The 14466-nt window shown below is 39.4% G+C and overlaps 1 protein-coding gene across 1 annotated transcript in view; it reads left to right on the top strand.

Annotated features, from left to right (window-relative positions):
• PLD5 (phospholipase D family, member 5) overlaps positions 1-14466 on the top strand; it is a 195313-nt gene that overhangs the window by 3901 nt on the left and 176946 nt on the right. The window lies entirely within an intron of this gene.

The raw sequence follows: 14466 nt of genomic DNA, 5'->3' as shown, positions 1-14466 counted from the left end.
CTGGTGGGAGTTATGTCTGGTTTAATTTACAGCAGCTCTCCATCATGTCTGTTTATCCTTCAGTAATGACAAGTACTGTATAGCTGCTTTCCTAGTACCTCAGCAAAGAATTCTAGAGATGTTAATTTTAAATAATCAAAACTTAAAACAAAAGCAGAACAGATTTGTTTTTAAGCTACAACAGATATGCGTCAAGCATACAGTCTTTTTTATGACAAATACAGGTACTCCTTCTCAAAGATGTAGCCGTAGTCTTTCTCTAATAACTTTTAATTATTTACTTAATTATGTTAAAACATTTTAAAAATTGTCTTTTAAGAAACTGCTTCAAGACTATAACTTTTTGGGAGACCTGGTATCAGAACAGTTTTATTTCCTGGAGAGCCTCAGTCTGTTACCTTTAGTATTATCATAATTAGAAAAAATTATTTATAATTCTTGCATCATCTCTTGTTTTTATGTAAGTTCTGATCAGTAGCAAAGGCAATGTTGAGATTTTCAGATTCTAAGTACTCTTGCTGTTACGAGACTTGACTTGACCAGTTGATGTTAGGCAGTTGATCAGCATTGCTACCCAGAGAGAAAAGAGGCTATGAGGTAGAGGGAGGGCAGTGTCGCGTGGCAACAGAGGCAGATATCTAACATGCAAATGTTAGGCTTAAGACAATTTACAACGCTGCCTGACAAGCATGGCTGTGGTACTTCTCAGAGCCTCATGACCAAATCAGAAATAAAGTATAACATTCATTCACCTGTCATAACATCTTTATAAAAGTTGAAATCCCAAACCCAATTCTGCCAGTTCATTTTTATTATTCAAAAACTAGTAGTTCTCTTAGGCAGCCTTTCCCCCCCCCCCCCCTCTTTTTTCTTTTTTTCTTTTCTTACAATATCGGAAATTCTTAACAAAAACATTGTTGGACAGTTTAAAATTGCATTTCTGCTCTTGCATGTAAATTAGTACAAGTGTTAAAAGTCAGAGGACAGATTTATAGGCTTCAGAATTTGACATCCTAAGGATGGCAGAAGACACCATGTGCATAGCTATAACCTGTAACATGTGAACAAAGAAGGTGGACAGAGCCTGATGTAAAGCAAGTAACAGGAGTAGAACTCAGTTAAGCCAAATCAATTGCCGGACAGAGTCAACAACTTTAACTTAACGAAGAATACTAAAAGGATCTAAATCAGAATTCAAAAAACCATTACACGTATTCCCGAAGCAGCCTCTGTCTTGCAGTAAATGCAAACATCTGTTTTTTTTCTAGTTAAATGAATTGATGGAGTCTTTTGCATTAAGCAGGTATAAATAATTTGTCATCTGGTATAATGTTGGATACCAAGAAGAGTGGAGCGCATCATGTATGAAGGTACATAAGTGGACACAATTCAGAGGGTTCTAAAGAGTTGGTGTCCAGTGTTTGGAGCTTTTTGATGGCATGGTTGCAGATTATAATTCCAAATGTCTATCTGGTCCTGGAGATAGATACCTATATTTAGATTTCATCATTAAAATCAAGGGAACAAACTCCATGAAGTAGAGGGACTTTGGCTCTTTCTCAACAGAAGACTGACATTTGGAACTGCCTGCCTGCAACAGTGGTACTAGCATGCGTTGAGGTTCTTGCTGAAGTAGTAGCATGCAGTTCACTTCACTGCTGACAGACTGTGTGTGGAGGAATCCTTCTGTTGAAATGCTGCTTTCCTCGAAGGTGTCTTTCTCTAGTAATGTTTTGTAGACAAACATAATTAGAGAAAATAAACGTTCAGAGAAGTGCAAAAAGGGGACCAAAATCACTGAACAGTGTTGGGAAAATACTGAATAGCATCTTAGGGCAGAAAATGTAAACCGGTTTCTTTTGAAAATAGTATGGGGAATTTGAAATCTTGACATTTGGAGAGGAAAGAATAACTTATTTCAGTAGCTACCACATATAAAAGTAACTTTATATTGCAAAGCAGTGAAGATATGATACCTAACAGTTCATTTTTCTCTTTCTAGTTGTGGTGGGTTAACCTTGGTTGTCTGCCAGCTGCCCACCAAGTCACTCTCTCACTCCCCCTCCTCAACAGGACAGGGGGAGAAAAAGAGATAAAACATCTTGTAGCTTGAGATAAAGACAGGGAGATTACTCACTGATTACTGTCACAGGCAAAACAGACTCAACTTGAGGAAAATTAACTTCATCTATTGCCAGTTAAAAATAGGGTAGGATAGTGAGAAACAAGGACAAGACTAAAAATGCCTTCCCTCCTTCTTTCCAGGCTCAACTTCAGTCCTTCGTTCCTGACTCTTCTGCCTCCTTCCCCCCAACCCCCTGAGTGGTGCAGGGGATTGGGGAATGGGGGTTGCAGTCAGTTTAGAACACTTTGTCTCTGCTGCTCCTTCCTCTTCACATTGTTCCCCTGCTGTGGTGTGGGGTCCCTCTCACAGGATACAGTCCTTTTCAAACTGTTCCAATGTGGGTCCTCCCCACAGGCTGCAGCTCTTCAAAAACTGCTCCAGCATGGGTCCTTTCCATGGGGTACAGTCCTTCAGGAATGGACTGCTCCAGCATGGGTCCCCCATGGGCTGCAGTTCCTCCCAGAAAACCTGCTCCTGCGTGGGCTTTCCACAGGCTGCAGCTTCCTTCAGGATACGTGCTCAGGTGTGGGGTCCTCCATGGGCTGCAGTGAGGATATCTGCTCTGGTGTCATCCTCCATGGGCTGCAGGAGGACAACCTACTTCATCACGGTCTTCATGGGCAGCAGGGGAATCTCTGCTCTGGCACCCGGAACACCTCCTTCCCCTTCTCCTTCACTGACCTTGGTGTCTGCAGGGCTGTTGCTCACGTTTTTCTCGCTCTCCTCACACAGCTGCTGCACAGCATTTTTTACCGTTTCTTAAATATGTTATTGATAGAGGCACCACCAGCGTTGTTGATGGGCCAAGCTTTGGCAAGCGGCGGGTCTGTCGTGGAGCCAGCTGGAACTGGCTGTGTCCGACATGGGGGCAGCCCCTGGTCTCACAGAGGCCACCTCTGCAGCACCACCCCCCCTTCATTTTTAGAAATGAAGTTTTCTAGTTTCTGAACAAAAGACCTGAAACTTAGGCTATGTTGTAGATGCTAACTTCAGTGAAGATATGGGAAAAGTGGTTTTTACTGCTATGCCTTTCCTAATGCTACGAGCATTAAGGAAAATCCAAATTACTTTTTTGTCATTGTCATCCCTTCTTTTTATCAGTTTCTACCATCCTTGTTTAAGGATTTTGAAATAGCAGCTTCAGAAACTTGCAACTTAATCTCTTTGACTGTTACACAAACAAATACTTTGCAGTTTTCAGTGGTTTGATCCTGTAGCAGACCACTGACAGTAACACTTTTAAAGATAGTGGGAGTACTCAAGACACTAGGAAAATTATCTTTAGTGAATATCTCCTCACAAATGCAATCGCTTCACTGTCTATAGAGAATGCCCAAAGAAGCTAGTCTCTGTGGCTGAATGTATGTCTAGCTTAGGCCTTCTTCCATTCCAGAGCAAGGAATGCTAAAATACTGCAGTGCAAATCTCTTTACCAGACTATCCAAAGACAGAAACAACAGACCAACTTATGCCAATGATTAATAAACCCCACATCATTGTCATTCAAGATGGGAAGCCATATACTCTTAATCATTCCTAAAAAAGAAAGTCCTGTGCTGGCAAATAGACTCCCTAGATCTGTCTCCCCTGATTGAGCCCTTTCCTGAGGGATGTGCTTATGACTGCCAACCTCTTGCCCTGCTCTTTTTATAACATTATTTAAGGTCTGATTCCCAGGCTTTTTAAGTCGTTTCATTACTGAGAGGAGAAAAAAAAACAGGTGCCCTCCTAATGTCTTGGAAGGTCCATGTATCCTCTTAAACAGAATACTTCCTCTGTCATATTTCAGAATCTGAAAGGAGGTTTCTTAAAATGAGATTTGGATTTTTTTTTAATTTTTGCATTACTAGATTTTTGCATTACTATATGACAGCTGTTAGGGTGAAAAAGTATAACATTAATTTTCCAGTGCAGTGACACTCCTCTAGTGTCTGTAACATTGTGTAGTCTGAGTGGACAATCAAGTTGCTTGCAGTCTGTCCTTCGCAGTTCTTGGGAACTAGAGTAGACTATTTGAGGATATATCTAGATTAGGTACATGCTGGGATCCATATCCCCTTATCAGCCAAAATCGGGGACCTGTGCTGCTGCTTGCTCATGACCTGTATGCCCAGGTTTCCAGAATGGGGGAACCATGATGTGAATGCGTACCTAGGTGTTATCTTATCTGATGGGGATGCAGTCGAGCTGTTTATTGAGAATTGAGGCACTCCCAGATTCACCGGTCTTTAGTGTTATAAAGGAAGCAAGTTAACCTACTGTTCCCTCAAAGTGACTTAAATACTGGGCTTCTTGTGATTGTCTATCTACTGTGCCTTAGTGGGCAGAAGGGCCGTTCAGCTAAAAGTGAAGAAATATGTGCGGGGAATTAGGAGAACCTCAGAAGTTCAGGAGGAAGAGAGGGAATGAATGACACATTGATGCCAGTGAATTAATTTAATCAGAAATTAATTTTTATTAGATCATGAACTTATTCCTAGGGTTTTTTGATGCTTATCCATCAAAATTTAGTATCTTTTTTTTTAAGGTTTGCTCCTCAGAATTCTTTCACTTTTATAAAGGCTTTCCAAATATAACATAGGATTTGCGTATTTTTACAGGGATTTGGCTGCTTTTGTTTTGATCAATGCATTGTGTAATTTGACTGTGTAGATAATATCTGGCCCTGGACAGAGAAATATCAGAGTGGTATTTTTAGCAGTACTTCATAGGCTTGCTCTCTGAAGACAGAGACAAATTTACCTATTTTTTCCACTTTTGCACAACCTGTAAGCCCTCTTGTCTATGTGCAGTATTTGTAGGTGAATACAGTTGTGCATTTTATTCATTTTTCTTATTAAAACCAAGAACTTAAAAAAACTTAGTTCTATTTCTGACTGCATGATGTCAACATAATCAAGCAGCTTGTTTTATAATTTATATAGTTGTTGCAGCTTATAAATACTAGTCATTCTATTCTAATTTTTTTTTTGCTATTTGTATTTCACTATTTACAGTTGTAATGAAATGTTTAATGGAATAAAAAAGCTAATGTATTTGAGAATTGCTACTAATAAATAACGATTCAGATAATTCCTGCTATTCTGATACATTAAATAGGCTGGATTTCCCCAAGGCATTTTAAACTGTTTGGAGCAGAACCAAATGTGGAGCAGTGCTGAGGTGGCGACTGTGACCAGTTTAGCTTTCATGATCCTATTGCTACTGCAATAAAGGCATATTTACTTGGGGTTATACTCTAACTTGATTCTGTAAAAGCTAGTGTATGCTGTAAAAAGCCTATTGTAATGAGCAGATGTGTATTTGTTTTGAAACATGTGAATGAGTAAAAGTTAGTAATGTCTTCAGCACCTCCAGCCACAGTAAATATGGTGTGTCTCACTAGGGCTTTTCACGTTACGGAAATTGTGCTGCTGCCCATTAGGTTCCATGACCGATCCTTTCTAGGCAGGAGTTTTTTGATAAGGGAATATGTATTATGTGTGCTGAACAAACATCAGGCATTACCTCAACTGAGGCTACCTACTTATGGGAATGGTGTTAAAGGTGATGGTGATTTGAACCCTACTTCCTCAATGCAGTTTGTGCGCTTTTGTTTGATCTTGCTCCAAAGCATGGTAAAGTCTCCATTGACTTCACTACTATGGGTTTAGGTTGTATATGAGCTCCTTGAGAGAAGACTGTGGATCAGCTCAGCTGTCATGGGTTTGGAGCAAAAAAGCAAGTTCTATATATCATGCTAAGCAGTTGGAGGAAAAATCTGTCTCAGAGTCCTCACCTTTTCTTGAGCTTTAAGTCTCTGGATCATCAGGCTAGTTGCTGGATACATTGTGTGAGAACACTCTGTATTTACCACAGGGGAAAATCCTTGACAGGTTATGCAAAGGACAGAAGGCATCCTAATATAACAGATGGGATGTAAGAAACTGTAATGTCTACGTGAACGTGCAAAAAATTATATATATCCAGTTGTCCACCATTTAAGCCCACCTTACGGTGTTTCATAATGGAGAATACAGAAGGAAGGAAGTCAGCCAGGTGTATCTGAAACATCAATTATCTGCCAAGACTAATGAATGGATACCTAAAGAAAACTCAGAAAAACAAAGCTACCTGTGAAATTATTTATTTGCTCCCAATTAGAATACTTCTGTTCCTCATTAGAAAGTGTAAGTGAAAAAAATGCCCATCATGCTAAAAAACAAACCTAAACTGGAATATGATCTCAGTTTACTGATAGCAGGCATCATCTGCTTTCATGTTTTGTGCTCATTTAAGTGGAAATGTGCACCTGCTTTAATGATGGTAATTGAAAAAAAACCCCAAACAAACCTGTTGCCTCTTATGGAAGATGAATTAGGTGAGCAAATAGAAGAATGTGCATGGATGTGACTGGTGGCTACAATAAAGATGGAGGCTTTTGTCAAGTTCTGCTATTTCCCCATAGTTGTTTACTGGGGAGGACTCATGAGCATCTAGAAAGTCTTGTGTTCCTGAAACACGAAGAAAAAAACCCAAGTGATTAGAGAACATCCAGAAATTCTGAAACAGCATCTTCCCTATGGCTTTCTGGCGGCTGCTGGCAGAAGCTGGCCTGTTTAGCCTCTTCATGGGCAGTGATAAAATAGCCAGCATAAATTAGGTTGGGAAGATGAGTGGAATGGAATAAGTTAGGGCTAAAGCTCTGTCAGTTTGCTTTAGGACCTGAACAGCTCTAAGTGTCTATGCAGTCTGATGGGTGGGGATTTTCTGTCTTTATAAACAGAAGTTGATGTGCATTTGTAACCCTGTGCTGCCCATTCGCTGCTACCTTCTGGAATAAAGTGGTTCAAAGGTTTCAAGCCGATGAGGTTGGCTGAAGTAGTGATCACACTTTTTCCTTTCTTCCCCTAAATCAGTCCGTCCAATAACTTCTTCCTGTTTATTAAAGAATTGTCTCATGGCCTGCAGCACTGTGTTTAGTCCTGTAAACTCTAATATTGAAGGTATGCTATCTACTGACCTTTGTGGTCTTTGCCTTATGGAAAAGTAGTTTCCCTAAGTTTTCAACAGGATTCATAATGCTAAATTCTGGTACGATAGTGAGCCTATCCTTCACATCATTTAGACATGGCTTCAGTCACAGTTTGAAGAGTTTGCTATTTCTCCATGTATCTTTGCATGGAAAACCAGTATGTTTTGTGAAGAGTCGACTTTTGCTATTTGCTAGATAAAATGTCATTTGGAGTCATGCATACAGTCCTGTGCATAAGTGTTGCTTAAAACTATATGGGATGAAGTATATTCAATGCTGCCTCTGTTGGATCTGTGATTTTTAGATCCCTGAGAAGATGCATCTTTTGAGTGAGTCCTGTTACATAAATAAAGATTACAGAGCCACCCTGGTTGTTGCAGCTGATGGGATGGTTCTAAGGAAACACACCTTGAAAATGAGTGGCTTAAAACAGGCAAACAAAAAGAACACTGATGAATGAAAGCCCAACAATTTTGAAATTATTTGCAATTTGAAACTATTTTTGGAGTGATCTATTTGTAAAATGTGACTTATACCAAACCTGTGATGCTGAAGACTGATTGGTGCTTATTTGGGATGCCGTGAGCGTAAAAAGATCATCAATACACCAAATGCTGTTTCAGGCTCTTACAGTGACCATGATTTATTGTTTGAATAACAACAACAATTCCTTTGGGTCTAGCATGAAACAAAGCCACCTAAGTGTTTGGAAAATGTTACCCTTTTGAACAAAGCAATTTCCTTTGTCAATGTAAGCTGCTGTCCCTGCAGACTTTTTCTAATTCCCTATTGGGCATGTGGCAGGCAGATAGCACTTAACCCTTTCTGTGTTATTTTATCCCGTTTTATGCAGTATTGTTCTCTCTGAGCTTTGTTGTCATGGCTTAGTCGCATCAAACTCCTGCTGCGGAAAGCTGGAATGTGCCAGCCTGTATTCTTTATCTGTGCGGTATATGGTCTTAATGCACGTCAGCCTAAATAAATTTGTTTCTGCAACCATATGACAGCTGAAACCTTCGACTTCTGGAAATTTGAATTTTTAAAAAATATTTTTTTCTTCAGTTTGTGCACTTTGTTCCCCTAGTCTGTCTGTGCTGGGGCTGTTCCAAGCATTCTGTTTGGCTTTAAATAACTTCATATCCCATTTTTAAAAGCTACTATATCGCACAACTGTTTCCCTTTTTACTTCTTCACATTTGGATTTACCTACCCAAACCAAGGCCTCTGGTTTTTCCTTTTTTCTATAATTTCATCTCATCACTTCTTTCACGATGCTTGATTTTTAAATTATTTTTATTATTCCCCTGTCCCCACCCTGCTGCCCTGTCCCCCTGAACTTCTCCAACAAATCCACAGCCCTGTTTTGGTATTGCATGTCACCTTCTGCGATGCACCTTGTGTGGAACTCCCAGGGAAAATATGGTGAGTGAAATATATGTAGGATTTGCAGAAATGTAGTTCTCTTCCAAGGTTTATACAGAATTTTTCTACTGGCAGGGTAACACTTTCTGAAGTTCTTAGGTGATTTAAATTCATAAGTCCTCAGTATGCACTTTTAAAAACCCTGAAGTTACAATGAAAATGTAAGGTTTCTGAGTTGCGTGACAGTTTGAGATGGGCAACAGCCTTGCAAGTGTGGTCTATGGCTCTAGTAATATGAAAGGCAATGATTGCACTAAGAACAACAACAGTTTTTTGCCACCAGTGTGACTTTGTTGTCAGCCAACAGCGTGTTCTTTCAGAATCTTCTCCATTGTAATTAAATGAGAGCTCGGATGTTTTCAGTGCAGAGAAATACAAGCAACTGTACTGTTGTGCCTTGAATGGTATGTGAAAACTGTTTCTTGGTATTATGGAATCTGTTTTCCAAGAGATTGCACATTTATTTTTCAGAAATAGACAACTGAGAGAGTGCATCTTTTGAAGTTAGTTTGTGCAGGTATTAAATAGGATTTTCTCTGATCTAGGGAGAAATTTGCAGTAGATGTAGAAATGCTTATTATAGGAGCACCACCGTATATTAATACATTCTGATTTACAGGCCACAGTACATAAGACACACATGGAGTATTTGAAATTTGTGTATGTTTTAGCTCTCATGTTACTGCTGTATGTTGCGTTTGTGTTGTTTCGGTTTATAAATACATTGCTTAAGTAAGGCAGGGGGTATTTTTGAAAGACTGTAAGATTCCTTCTTGTTTGGACTAATCTGGTGACTGTATTTGAGCTGTTGCTTTGTATGATTTCTTTTTTGATAAAAGTCTCTCCCCAGGAGCTATTTGTGATTTTTTTAAATTTTTTTTTAATGCTTGTTTCTCCAGTATTTAGATGATTAACATTTTTTTATAAGAACCTTTGCAAATACTTGTTGCTGTGTTTATTCACTTTATGATTCTGTTTGGCATCAGATGTTTTCAGTTTATTTCTGGACATCATTAATTTTTGATAGCATATCTGGCTAATTTCCTCAGGCTCTAGGCATGGAAGTTCTGACTCGAGTAGAATAGCCTGATGAGGAACCAGCTACTGATGGGCGTTTGATTATTACCACCAGGACGGAAACATCTTCCCAAAATACCATTCTAGATAATAATTGCATGTCTAATTAGAGACATCATGATGATGTAATTTGAAAACAACATAACTGCTGGTAATGGCCTCTCTTCTGTGAGTTATATTGGATTTATAGTAGCTTGTTTTAGCTCTATTTAACGGACTAATGTTGTGGTTTAACCTCAGTTGGCAACTGAGCGCCACACAGCTGCTCGCTCACTCCCCGCCCTCCTGGTGGGATGGGGGAGAGAATTGGAAGAGTAGAAGTGAGAAAACTTGTGGGTTGAGATAAAAACAGTTTAATAATTTAATAATAATATACCAAACAGGTGATGCCCAATGCAATTGCTCACCAGCTGCCGACCGATGCCCAGCCAGTCCCCGCGCAGCATTTGTCCCCCCACCCTGGCCAGATTTCCCCCAGTTGATGTACTGAGCATGACATCAAGTGGTATGGAACGTCCCTGTGGCCAGTTTGGGTCAGCTGTCCTGGCTGTGCCCCCTCCCAGCTCCCTGTGCACCTCCAGCCTTCTCAGTCGGTAGAGCATGGGAAGCTGAAAAAGTCCTTGGCTAGTGTAAGCACTACTTAACAACAACTAACACATCGGTGTGTTATCAACATTATTCTTATCCTAAATCCAAACCACAGCACTGTACCAGCTACTAGGAAGGAAATTAACTCTATCCCTGCTGAAACCAGGACAACTAATTACATGTCTATACATGTGTACGCTTTTAACTATTGAGATTGATACTGTAACTGATAGGTTTGCTTAGTTGTATTTATTGCATGTTTACCATGCATTGTGTTGTTTTTTCCCTTTTTGGTTTTAAAACAAAAAAGGCTTGGCAGCAGAAAGGAAGGTTGTCTTATTATATTGTCCTGGCTGCTGTGCTTTGCAGGAAGGGGGAGATGAGTGGTTTTTGAGAGCAACTAAGCCATGAGGCCTGGAGAAGCTTTCAGGGTGGAGGTGGGACAAGCAGAGGAGAGGAACTGGGAAGCCTGAAGGAAACTGTAGGCTGGAAGATTCCTGAAAGGAGCAGAGAACTTGCTTGTAGTCGGAAGATGATAGAAAGATGGAAGCTCTTTTAGGGCTCTGGAGGTGAAGACATGAGGATTGTTCACCTCAGCCTTTGAAAGCTTTTGGATCGGGTAGCCAAATCAGAGGAAAAGACCTGACCTGCAAGATGGTAAGGCCAAAATTTATTTTTCAGATTTTTCCATGCAGCAGGTTTGAGTTCAGGGTTCTGTATTAGCTTAGTATTTTCGTGCTAGTAATTAGAAATAGAGTGGTGGGGGGGGTTTGTTTGTTTTTTTTGTTGCTGTTTGGTTTTGTCTGTTGTTTTGGTATACTCAGTGATTTCACCTGAAGGCTCTGGCTGAAATGAAGCTCCATCATGAATATCCACATACAAACTGGCCAAATGTAGCAAGGTGACAACAGAAAAAGCAAGTATTGTGGTTGACTCCTTGGAATAGTGGGCTCTAAAAGCATACATGAAGGCTGATGCAGAGATTTGATTTTTTTCTTTTTTTTTTTTTTTTTTTTGGTAGGGTAATAAATGAACGTATATTTGAACCACAGACTCCAATGTCTGCCTTAGACATGTGGAGTCATTGGCTCATTTAGCTGGCTTCTGTTACATAGCTTTAAGTGAGGAATGTGGAAGCTACACAGACCACCAAAAAGGGGAATATGAAGTATTTAGACTGAATAGGGGCCACTCATGCTTTCCAAAAGCTGGATGTGTTCTAATTGTGAGTTAATTTTATCGAAGTCCCAATGCCGCTGACACGTTCTTTAGTAGTTTTTATTGGTTTAATTTTTTTTATTTATTTGCAATTCACTGTGTATGACTGGACATAAATAACGCTGTGTTCAGATTGCTTTTTTTTTTAGCGTTTGCTATCTGCAGAGAAGGCACATAAGTAATTTCTGGATGGCTGTGCTAACGCTTTTGACGTAAGCCTCTGCAAATGTACACTTGCACAAATATTTCTGAGGTGAGCTTTTTTCCAACCCCCAAAAAGCCCACTTCAAATGTCTGTATGTACGGATGTCACCTGAAAACAGAGGTAAAATAAAAATGGGACTTTTTTTTTTTAAATGTTGATTTTCATATGTAATGGTCTCACCTGATTTGTTTAAATATACTTATTCTGAGATGCAGGGGTTTTAGTTCCTTTCTGCAGTCTTTATGTCAGGTAAATAGCCATTGATTTATGTAAAGATTCAATCAGTTTTCATACTGCTTTGCAAAGATAAACTGCATTTAAAGTGGAATACCTTCCTGAGGATTCTAAACTAAGACTACAGAAATGAAATAATTTTTTTTCTTAGTTACTGGCTACTATATAATCTGTAAGGTTGTTATACCACTTGAAGCATGTAGGGAGAACAACACAGTCACTTCAATCATAATTTTTTCCATGTGAATAACGCATTGCACGTTATGACTAATCTCCATTTGGCATTTGAGTGGCAGCATTATCTTCCAGAGAGTTGAAATTCTTTCCTTTCCATGGTGTTTCATGAACACTTTCACTTGATATGGGAAACATGAGTTGATGTGGATATTTCAGATAGTCAGGAAGGTTTTTTTTTTTTCTTCTTTCCTCTTCTTTATGTTGTGGGACAGGAAGACATAAAGAGTATGGAAAAGATCATCAGGTCCAATGGGGACAAGTGTTTTATGACCTGAAGTTGCCCCCAAGTATGGTATTAATACCAGGTATAGCAATAGCAATAGTTTCAATTCTTAAATTACTTTCACTAGGTTTTCCTTGTTGATACATCTAATTTCCAGCTGCAGATAAAAAGCATTGGTCTGGTGGGCACTTGAAATAATACCAGTTCTTTCAATTTCTCAATCCTGAATTCATGACCATGTATACATCCTAATGGAAAACCCAATATGGACTAATTTCAAGGGGAGGAGGTGTTACTTAAAGCTCCAACTGTCTGCAGAAAGTTTTCTAACACTCTTAAGAAGCTGCTTTTTCCCTGTGTATTCATTTTGGAGGTGGTGGAGGTATCTTTTGGGATCTCAAACATAGGACTTGTTTGTTTTCTTTCCTTTTCTAGAGGAAATGACAGACACCTTGTTCTCATAGACCTCAAGAGAAATTATATACCACTTGGAAAACCTGTTTCTGAGCTGCCTTTTTTAGTTAGTTGATTTGATTTGATGTGGTTTTAAGGATCTTTGTTTTTAACTTTTTTCACCACCACACCCTTTTTTACTCTCAGTCAGAGGAAAAATGAAATCCCTATATTCTTTAGCTAAGGATTTAGCTGAAAAGTTATGAGATTTTTGTTGCTCTGGATTTCTAGACAAGATAACATCTTTTGTATGACTGTCTGTATAACCCTTTATCAGTGCCAGCTAATTAATCCATTTGCTTTTGCTGTGGACTAATTTTGATTACTTATTCAAAAGGATGCTTCTTCTGTAGTTATATTTGTCCCCTCCCCAGTGTGGGACTTTACATTTGCCTTTGACCTTCACAGGGTTCCTGTCAGCCCATTTCTTGGGACTGTTGAAATCTGTCTGAATAGTAGCCTTGTGTTGCCCATCAATGTGCTGCAAGTCACTCTGTCCAATTGTCCAGGTCATTAATGAGTCATTAAACAGTACTGACCCTGCTAGTGATCCCTGAGATACTCGTGTAGTATCTGGCCACCGGTTGGACTCTGCTGACCACAACCCTTTTAGCCCAATGGGTCATCCAGTTTCCAACCCGTTTTATATGGTTATCCAGTTCACATCTTGCGAATTTCTCTGTAAGGATTATATGGGAGAGCGTCAGAAGCCTTGCTAATGTCAAGATATGCAATATGTTCTGCTTTCCTCTAGTCCACAGAGTCCACTGTCATCTCACACAGAAGGCATTCAGGTTAGATGAATACAACTTGCTCTTGGTAAATCCAAGTTATGTCCACATCATCTTCCTGACTTGCTGCCTTCCCTCTTAAAGTATGAAAAGTTTGACCACTTGGCCTCTCAGTGGCTGATTGCTGAGCTTGGTCTCATTTTGACTGTGGGAAATGTTTGCCATTTCCAACTCTAAGAAAGAAGTGGATGTAAATTCCTCCCCTCTACCTGCTCTTTAACACACCTGGCTATTATCTCCACAGGATGACTCCCAAGCTGTCTGCAGTTAGACTGACTGTTACTCCGATTAAGAGATTTGAGACCACATTTGTGACTAATTTTCTTGTATTAGAGAAAGGAGTATCTAACAGTAGCAGTGCTACTTTGAGACTCAAGATGTTGACTAAGTTTCCTCATCTGCCAGAAGTTTCTTCTGTTGTGAAGTTAGCTTAGCTTAACTTCCTTGAAGTTTGCCTGGCTCCAGGAAAATGGCTACTCTTTGAAAGAGCGATGGACCTGAGAAGAGGAAATGTTGTTGAATTTTCACTTCGTTATGAGTTTATATTCAGTTTCTAGTTTGAGCCTCCTAAAGTTGGCCTAACCTAAAGAAATGTTTTGGGCATAGACAGGGAATAAGATAGAGTTATCTCAGGACAGTGTTTGACTTACTACTCCTTTTAAAGACAGAGTGAAAACAGACTTTCTGTTTTCCATGTTACCTAGGGCAAGATATCATACTCTCACTGCAACTCATTTCTTTGCATGTATAATGGGCCAACAGCATTACTCGGCTTTTTATAAGGGTTGTCCCTTATAAATTGTCCGGTAAAGATGATAAAATATACATATGGGCAAGTTATGAACCATATGAATACTTTAGATAAATGATAACATAACA

This window comes from Pygoscelis adeliae, unplaced genomic scaffold, assembly GCF_000699105.1.
Source record: "Pygoscelis adeliae isolate BGI_AS28 unplaced genomic scaffold, ASM69910v1 Scaffold463, whole genome shotgun sequence".
Lineage (NCBI taxonomy): Eukaryota > Metazoa > Chordata > Aves > Sphenisciformes > Spheniscidae > Pygoscelis > Pygoscelis adeliae.
This window is presented reverse-complemented; position numbering and strand designations above follow the sequence as displayed.